Genomic DNA, 7,853 nt, shown 5'->3' on the forward strand with positions numbered 1-7,853 from the left:
GACAGAACATGGTAAATGTTATGAGAGGGGTTTAGAGCTCAGAGAATGAAGAAGTGACTTTTGGCAGGGCAAACTTATGATGACCTCAGGGAGGAAGTAGCATTTGATCTGGGCTGTGAGTTAAACATTTGAGATGCCCAGCTTTCCTTCCAGCTGGAGGAAAGAAAGCAATCAAAAGCAAGAACTAGAAATTGAAACTCGACTGCCTACATGAATAGAAGGGGGCTGAGCAGGTACTTCATTTCCATAGCCACCTTCTCCACCTTCTAGATTGTACTGGCATCAGCAGTAACGTAGCTAACATAGTACCTGGCTCATAGTGAGCGCTCAATAACTAATTCATAGTAAGCACTGAAATATTTTAGTGAGAAAACACATATTGTTGAACACACCTTGCTCCTACTGATTGTCAAGTTCCCAGCTGACGGTGACCAGATCTTCAGGTGTCTGTAGTTCAAAGCTGGAAATTGAGATTTTTGCATAACATTTCTCAATTATAATAACTGTACTTCCTCCTAGCTGGTATGAGAGCCTGCAAGTAATGACATCCCTGTAGCAACAAGCACCTAGCAGCCAGATCTTGCTTTATAAATACCATTCTTCACTAAAAGAAACCAAAGCTTCTTAGAGAAAGGACTGCTTCTCTGGGCTGGGGAAGGGAAATTGCAACGTGAGCCTAAATATCTTATTAAGTAAGGAAGTGGCGAAGAATAATGGGACCAGTCAAAAGGACCCAAAAGCCAGCTGAGAGGAGTTCCTAATTGGGACTATTTAAGCATCAAAATAAATAAATAACGATAGTACCAAGTTCTAGTACTAGTTTAATGGAGGCGGTGGAGAATCTATGATCCAATATTGATGCTAAACATGAAGACGTAAAATAACCTCATGTGGCCAGAAGAACACATCTAGGGCCGTGTATGGCCCTGGTGCTAGGGCCACTGTACTAATGATGCCTCCTGCACTAATGATGAATGAGGAACTAGGGGCTGAGTGCACACAGGGAGCTGGGTATTGGGGTGATGGGAGATCAACCAGCCTCTGAGTACCTCGAATTTTAGACCTAGAGTCCGGATTTGACCCTGTGGGCATGTGGGAGCCACCGAAGGTCTGTAAACAGGAAAGGTAGACCATCCATTGGTCTCCAGACCATCTGTTGGGGTGTGGACTCAACAGAGAGGGTGATGGACAAGAAATCATCATTAAAGTCATGGAATGAGGCCTCCCGGGTGGTGCAAGGGGTTAAGTCTCAGCACTATCAAGCTATCGGCAGCCACTGCAGCACAAGTACAATCCCAGGGCGCAGCAGACCTCTCCTGTCTCCCCTGCTGCTCCCCTCAGCAGTGTATTTCAGTGGATCCGCCTGTTCTGCCCCCTACTCTGTCTCGGGTGAATCCTCTTACCTCCTCCTCTCTGCACCTCTGGCCTATACCCCAGCCCTTGTATACATAAATAAATAAAATAAATCTTTTAAAAAAAAAAAAAGTCCCTAGGGAATATGTGGTACAGTGGAACAGACCTGCAGGGTCTTACTTACAGATCCCTCGTAGCCCCAAGGGTAGCCCCAACCTTTGTTACGCTCTGGCACCGGCATGCCTACATTCCACTTGGATGCTTATTACATAAGACCTTGGGCAAAATGATCTAAACTCTGAGTACCTCTGTTTCTTCATCTGTGAGACAGAAAAGATAATACTACCTACTTCCATAGAGGTGAAATGAGATAATCCATGTGAGTACCTGGCATAAGCACCCATGGAGCATTAGCTAGTGTCAATCTTTTCTCCATAAGTGGAATAAAGCACCCACAGTAGGGCCTCCCGGGTGGCGCAGCGGTTGAGTGCTGGGTTGCGAAGCTGCCCGTAGCCTCTGCGGCACCGGTTCGATCCCCGGCCACTTGGTGAGGGTCCCGCATGGCGCGCAGACCTCTCCTGCTGCCCGCTGCTCCCCTCAGCAGTGTCCTTCGGTCCTTCTGCCTGCTCTGCTCCCCGCTCTGGCTCTGGTGAATTCTCTCGCCCTCCCGCGCTTCTGACTGTGCCCAGTGCATGTATAAATAAATAAATAAATCTTAAAAAAAAAAAATTAAAAAAAAAAATTAAAAAAAAAATAATAAAGCACCCACAGTAAGTGTTACCCATGATTAAAAGTTTTGTTGTGCAACTTAGATTTGTTGAGGGCTGAGGAATCTCTCTGGTTCTCAAAGCTCAGAATTCATTCTGAACTCCCACGGGTGGAGGCAGGGCAGGGGAAGGTTTGTAAGCCCGAAGAAGGAACATCTTAAACCAAAACCTGCCTTCTTCATAATCAGGAAAAAAGACTTTCTTCCTCCTCGTTCCCTAAATATAAACTCAAATGCCAAAGACTGCAATATCCTCATGTCTGCAGTGGGAGCCACCATAAGTCCAACTGTAACCCAACTAGCTGGGGGCTGTTTATAACAGGATCCACCCAGCCCCACCCAGCTTCAGAAGACAACAGTTCATGGGGTTGGATATGTCTGATTCAGCACCACATGCACATGATTCTAAATTGCTCCCGAAAAGAGTAACCCAGAGTTTACCAGTTCCAGGTCCAGGACTGGTCTCTTAAAGTATTAGGTTTCTAAGGACTGTTTACTGAAAGCACAAACAGGGTGTTACATAGCGATGTTCATCCCAAGGCAGGAAAGCAAAATAGACTCTGGAGCCAAAAAGACTGAGTTCAGATCTCAACTCTGCCACTTTCCAGCTGTGTGATTTTGGACAAGGTTTCTAACCTCTCTGGCCTGGGTTTCCTTACCAGTCAAATAGAATTAATAGGATGAATGAAAGACTAAATGAGCTACTGCATGGCGCCAGTACAGAGAAAGCACTCAATCAAGCTCGTCGTGCTGACACTTGACTCAGAGTCACACAGCTTGCCAGCGCTGGGGTGTACCTTCAGCCTCAGATAAATGGGGACATGATTACTCGATGTCATTGTAGTCATTGTGGGCACCTTGCATTTATGCTGCTCAAAATAAAGAATTTTCTAGAGCTCCTACAACAACTCAACAACAAAAAGACAAACCCAATGTAAAATGGGCACAGGATTTAAGCAGAAATTGCTCCAAAAAAGATATACCAATGAGGTCCTCCCCTGGTGGCGCAGCGGTTGAGCACTGAGCTGCGAGGCTGCCCGCAGCCTCTGCAGCAGCGGTTCGATCCCCGACCGCTGGCGAGGGTCCCACAAGGCACGCAGACCTTTCCTGCCACACCTGCTTCTCCCCTCAGCAGTGAATTTCGTCAGTCTGCCTGTTCTGTTCTCCGCTCCAGCTCTGGTGAATTTTCTCACCCTCCTGCGCTTCTGACTGTACCCAGTGCTTATATAAATAAATTAATAAATCTTTAAAAAAAAAAAAGATATACCAATGACCACACAACATCGCATCATTAGCCATTAAAGAGATGTGAATCAAAAGTGCAGTGAGGTGCAACTTCATACTTAAATGTGTTCTTAAAAATGAAAACAAGTATAGGAAAATAAGATCTGGTGAATTGGAAACCTTGTTTATTACTGGTCAGGATGTAAAATGGTGCCAAAATGAGGCTCCCCGCCCCCATCATGGGTCCCAGTTTCCCTTCCTGATAAAAGCCACTATTACTGGATTCTTCAGACTCCTACTGGTAAGGTAAAGATTAACTCATCATGGTTTTCCCAGGACTTCCCCAGCTTTCACACTAACATCCTGGGAAACCCTCAGCCCCAGACAAGGCAGGATGGCTCATCACTCTACCTTCCAGAAACATCTATTCATCACACACAAGCACTCACATTAGTTGTACTACTCAGCATGTTGGTGGGTTTTTTTTTTTTAAGATTTATTTCATTTATTTATGCATACAAGAGCTGCGGGGGGGGGGGTAAGCCAGAGGTGCAGGGTGTGTGTGTGTGTGTGTGAGTGTGTGTGTGTGTGTGTGTGTGTGTGTGTGTGTCTGTATGAAGATTCACCAGAGACAGAGTGGGGAGCAGAACAGGCAGATCTACTGAAATACAGTGCTGAGGGGAGCAGCGGGCAAGACAGGAGAGGTCTGCTGCACCATGTGGGTCAGTTCCCTGGCTGGGGATCGAACTTGCATTGCAGTGGTTGCTGATAGCTTGATAGCGCTGAGATTTAACTCCTTGCACCCCCAGGGAGGCCCTATTGGTGTTATTTTAATTAAAAATATATCTTGAAGATCATTCTCTAACGACTGTATATTCATTTAACAAATATTTGTGAAGTTCTCTAAGAAGCACTAGGTGCAGTTAGAAACTAAAGATACAGAAATAAATAAAATGTATAAAAATTCCTGTCCTCATTGAGTTCACCTGCCAGTAATTATATTTATTGAATTAATTTGTTATAATTGTAAGTATATGAAGTATATGTTCCACATTTCCCACATGTATGAGTAGGTCTATAGCAGCACTGCCCATAGAACTTTCCACATTGATGGAAATGTTCGATATCTGCTGTGTCTAATACGTAAACTCCAATTACATGTAGCTATTAAGACTAGAAATATGGCTGGTGAGACTGAGAAATTGAATTTTTAATTTTGTTTCTTAATTCTTTAAAGTTTAAATAGCCACAGTACTGAATGGCACAGGTCTATAAGAGAAAGTCTTACAAGTAGACAAGGTAAATCAAAGGGTATATGCTCTTACAACTTTGATAAATTGCTCACTAACAAGGCTGTATTAGTGTCTGTGGCTGTGTAACAAATGAACACAGATTGGTTATCTCAGGATGTCTGTGGCTGGGGAGAGAGGTCATGGCATATCTGGCTCCTTTTCTCAGGTTCTTACCAGGTTTCAGTAAACATGCTGACTGGGCTACAGCCTCATCAGGAGGCTCAACTGGAGAAGAACCTACTTCCAAGCTCACTGAGGTCAATGGCAGAATTTGTTTCCTTATAGTTGTAGAACTGAGGATCCTGGCTTCTTGCTGGCTGTTGGTCTCCCTCAGCTCTTTACTGCATGAGACTCCAATGTGGCTAACTTCTTCGATGCTGTAGGGGGCAGGACTGGGCACAGTGCAGGTTTTCTGATCCCATGCAGACCGGGTAAAGGAGGAGTCAGAGTCCTCAGTAGTTTTGCAGGTTTTTTATTGGGGGTTCACCAGGCATATGGCAGGCAGGGGTGCTGGCTGGGGGGCTGGGAGGATGGCAGGCCTCCCAGCCCCCAGCAAGTCTTCACTCTATCTGGACTCTCTGGCGTGTTCTGCTGCTTCTCGGCTTCTGCTTCGGCTTCTTCTGCTGCTTCTGCTGCTACTGGTGCTGCTGGCGTCCCCCCGTGACGCCGCCCTTAAAAGCACAGTCTTAGCTCAGCTGAATCTCATCTACCTATGCCCACACCCTATTCCAGGTGCCCGCCATCAGGCATGCATTCAGGACAAGGATCCATCATCTATCCTGATGGCGGAAGGGCAGAAAAGCCTGATATTTTCTCTACCCTACAGATGCCATGGAGGAAGAGAAACTCTAGAGAGTGACAAGCAAGAGGGGAGCTTGTGTTATGTAGCATAATCATGGCAGTGATTTCCTCGGCTGGGAACTAGTCTCTCTTTCTCAAAGGGTATCCCTGGCCCCCTGTTTGGCACACAGTGATCCCACGGGGACTCTCTTACCTGAATGGGGAATCTCACTTGTTAGTAAAAATCAAGTTATCGAAGGCTTTGCACAGGACAGTCCCCACTCCAGGGTCACATCAGAATCCTCCCCTGCCCACTACAAGAACATTTTGGATGATGTAGGCCATCTAAAGGAAAGGAAGCGACTATTTGGGAAATAGTTTCCTCAAGGACATTAAGGGGAAATGGGAAGGAAAAGTTTCACAATCTGACACACTGTATTAGGTTGACTGTTGTTGAAAAACAAAAGTATGAGTATGGGAGAGCTAGTAATATATTTGCAAACTGAGAAGGGGGCATTTTCATTGAGAATGCTTAGAGAAAATGATGGAACACACTCAATCTAGTCTCAGCATTGAATGGGAAGAGGAAAGAGGGGCAGAGCAAAGACTGGTGGTTCTCCAAGTAAGGTCCCCATCCAGCAGTATCAACATCACCTGGAAAACTAGTCCAAGTGTAAACTCTCCAACCACACCCCATACCTACTACTGACCTCCTAAATCAGAAATGGAGGTAGGGCAGCAATCACAAGCCTGTAAGTCCCACTGCCGCCTGGTGAAGCTAATACATGGTAGACTTTACAAATGACTGAAGCTCTTAAAGTGCACAGGGGCCAAAGCCTCACTCCATGTGTTCGAATCCTGACTCTCATTTTCCGTCTTTGTTTAAAGGGAATTTAATCCCTCTGTGCTTCAATTTACAGAGCTGTCATGTGGGAATAATAATAGAACCTAAGTCACATGTTCCGGTGAGGATTTATTCATGTAAAGTGCTTAGACTAAGAAGGACAACAAGCTCACTATTAATATGATTTCAACCCTCTCTTCTGCTTTCTGTGACTAAGCGTATTAACTTTGTGGAAAGTTAATTTCCAGATCCCCAAAGGAAGGCACAGGTGCCTGGGTAGGAACAGGGAAAAGTAACCATGAAGTGTAAGCATCTGCTCTCTTGGGCTGCTACTCACAAGCCCAGTCACTTGTTGGCAGAAAGATGCCCACATCAATGGCTAACAATAATCCTTCTGCCACCAGCAAAATCAACCTAGCCTGGGAAATGGCACCAGGGAGGAGTAAATTTGCATCAATTAACCTGACTTAACAAACACACTTTATCTCCCCTAGACTCCTTACTCTGGGGCCTTTATGACCTCATAAAGGGTGAGGTTTAATTAATCATTGACTTTCCTCGTTAAAAAAAACCCAAGAACTTCAGTAGAATATATCTTTTACAAAGAGTATCCTTTGTTAAGTGAGCTGTATGCAAGAGCCCAGTTGGTGCAGTAGAAAGGGAGAAAATTGGGGTTCTGAACATGTAGTCCCCGCCTTGCATTGAGTCTCTCTACCAAGCCAAGGCTGGAGCCCACCGCCCAAAGTCATGTGGACACAATTTAAAGAATGTTGACTCACTGAGGGAGACAGTGTCACCTTACTTCTGCTTTCCCTGGACAGTCTCCGTGGGCAGATAGCCCGCCTCTGACATCTCTAGTAACAGTGAATCTTCCTTTCCAGCATAGACATTAGCCAGAATGAATGAATAATATTATTTTCTCTCCACATGTTTTACAGTGCCCTGGTAGAAATGATGGGATCTTTATTTACAGCTCAGATTTCTCTTCAAAATTTGTTTGCTGGGCTTTCCTGGTGACTCAGGGGTTAAAGTCCCAGCACTATGAAGCTATCTCCAGCCACTGAGGCATGAGTTCCATCCCCAGCCAGGAGCTGACCCACAAGGCACAGCAGACCTCTCCTGTCTCGCCCGCTGCCCCCCACAGCAGTGGATTTTGGTAGCTCTGCCTGTTCTGCTCCCCACTCTGTCTCTGCTGAATCCTCTCACCCTCTGCACCTCTGGCCTACACCCCAGTTCTTGTATGCATAAATAAATAAAATAAATCTTTAAAAAATATAATAAATAAAATTTGTTTGCTTAAGTTTAAAGAAAAGGCAACTCGATTTGAAGAGAAATAGTAACCAATAATGCATAAACAAATATTAAGTAATAAACGGTTTTAGGTTAGGAAACAGAGGCCTAAGCACAAAGCCCGGCTCCATTCTGTCAGTCCCTGAATCTGGTTTCCGCATTTTCCAGATTTCCTCGGCCTCTTCCTCTCTCCCTCCCGTTGGAAAGGCAAGGGGGCGTGGCCCGCTCGCTAGCCCCGCCCCTCCAGGGGGCTCCCGAAGCAAGCCCCGCCCCTCCCAGGGGGCTCCCAAGGCAAGCCCCGCCC

Source organism: Talpa occidentalis, unplaced genomic scaffold, assembly GCF_014898055.3.
Source record: "Talpa occidentalis isolate TD23 unplaced genomic scaffold, MPIMG_talOcc4v2.1 talOcc4.10, whole genome shotgun sequence".
NCBI classification, from domain to species: Eukaryota; Metazoa; Chordata; class Mammalia; order Eulipotyphla; family Talpidae; genus Talpa; species Talpa occidentalis.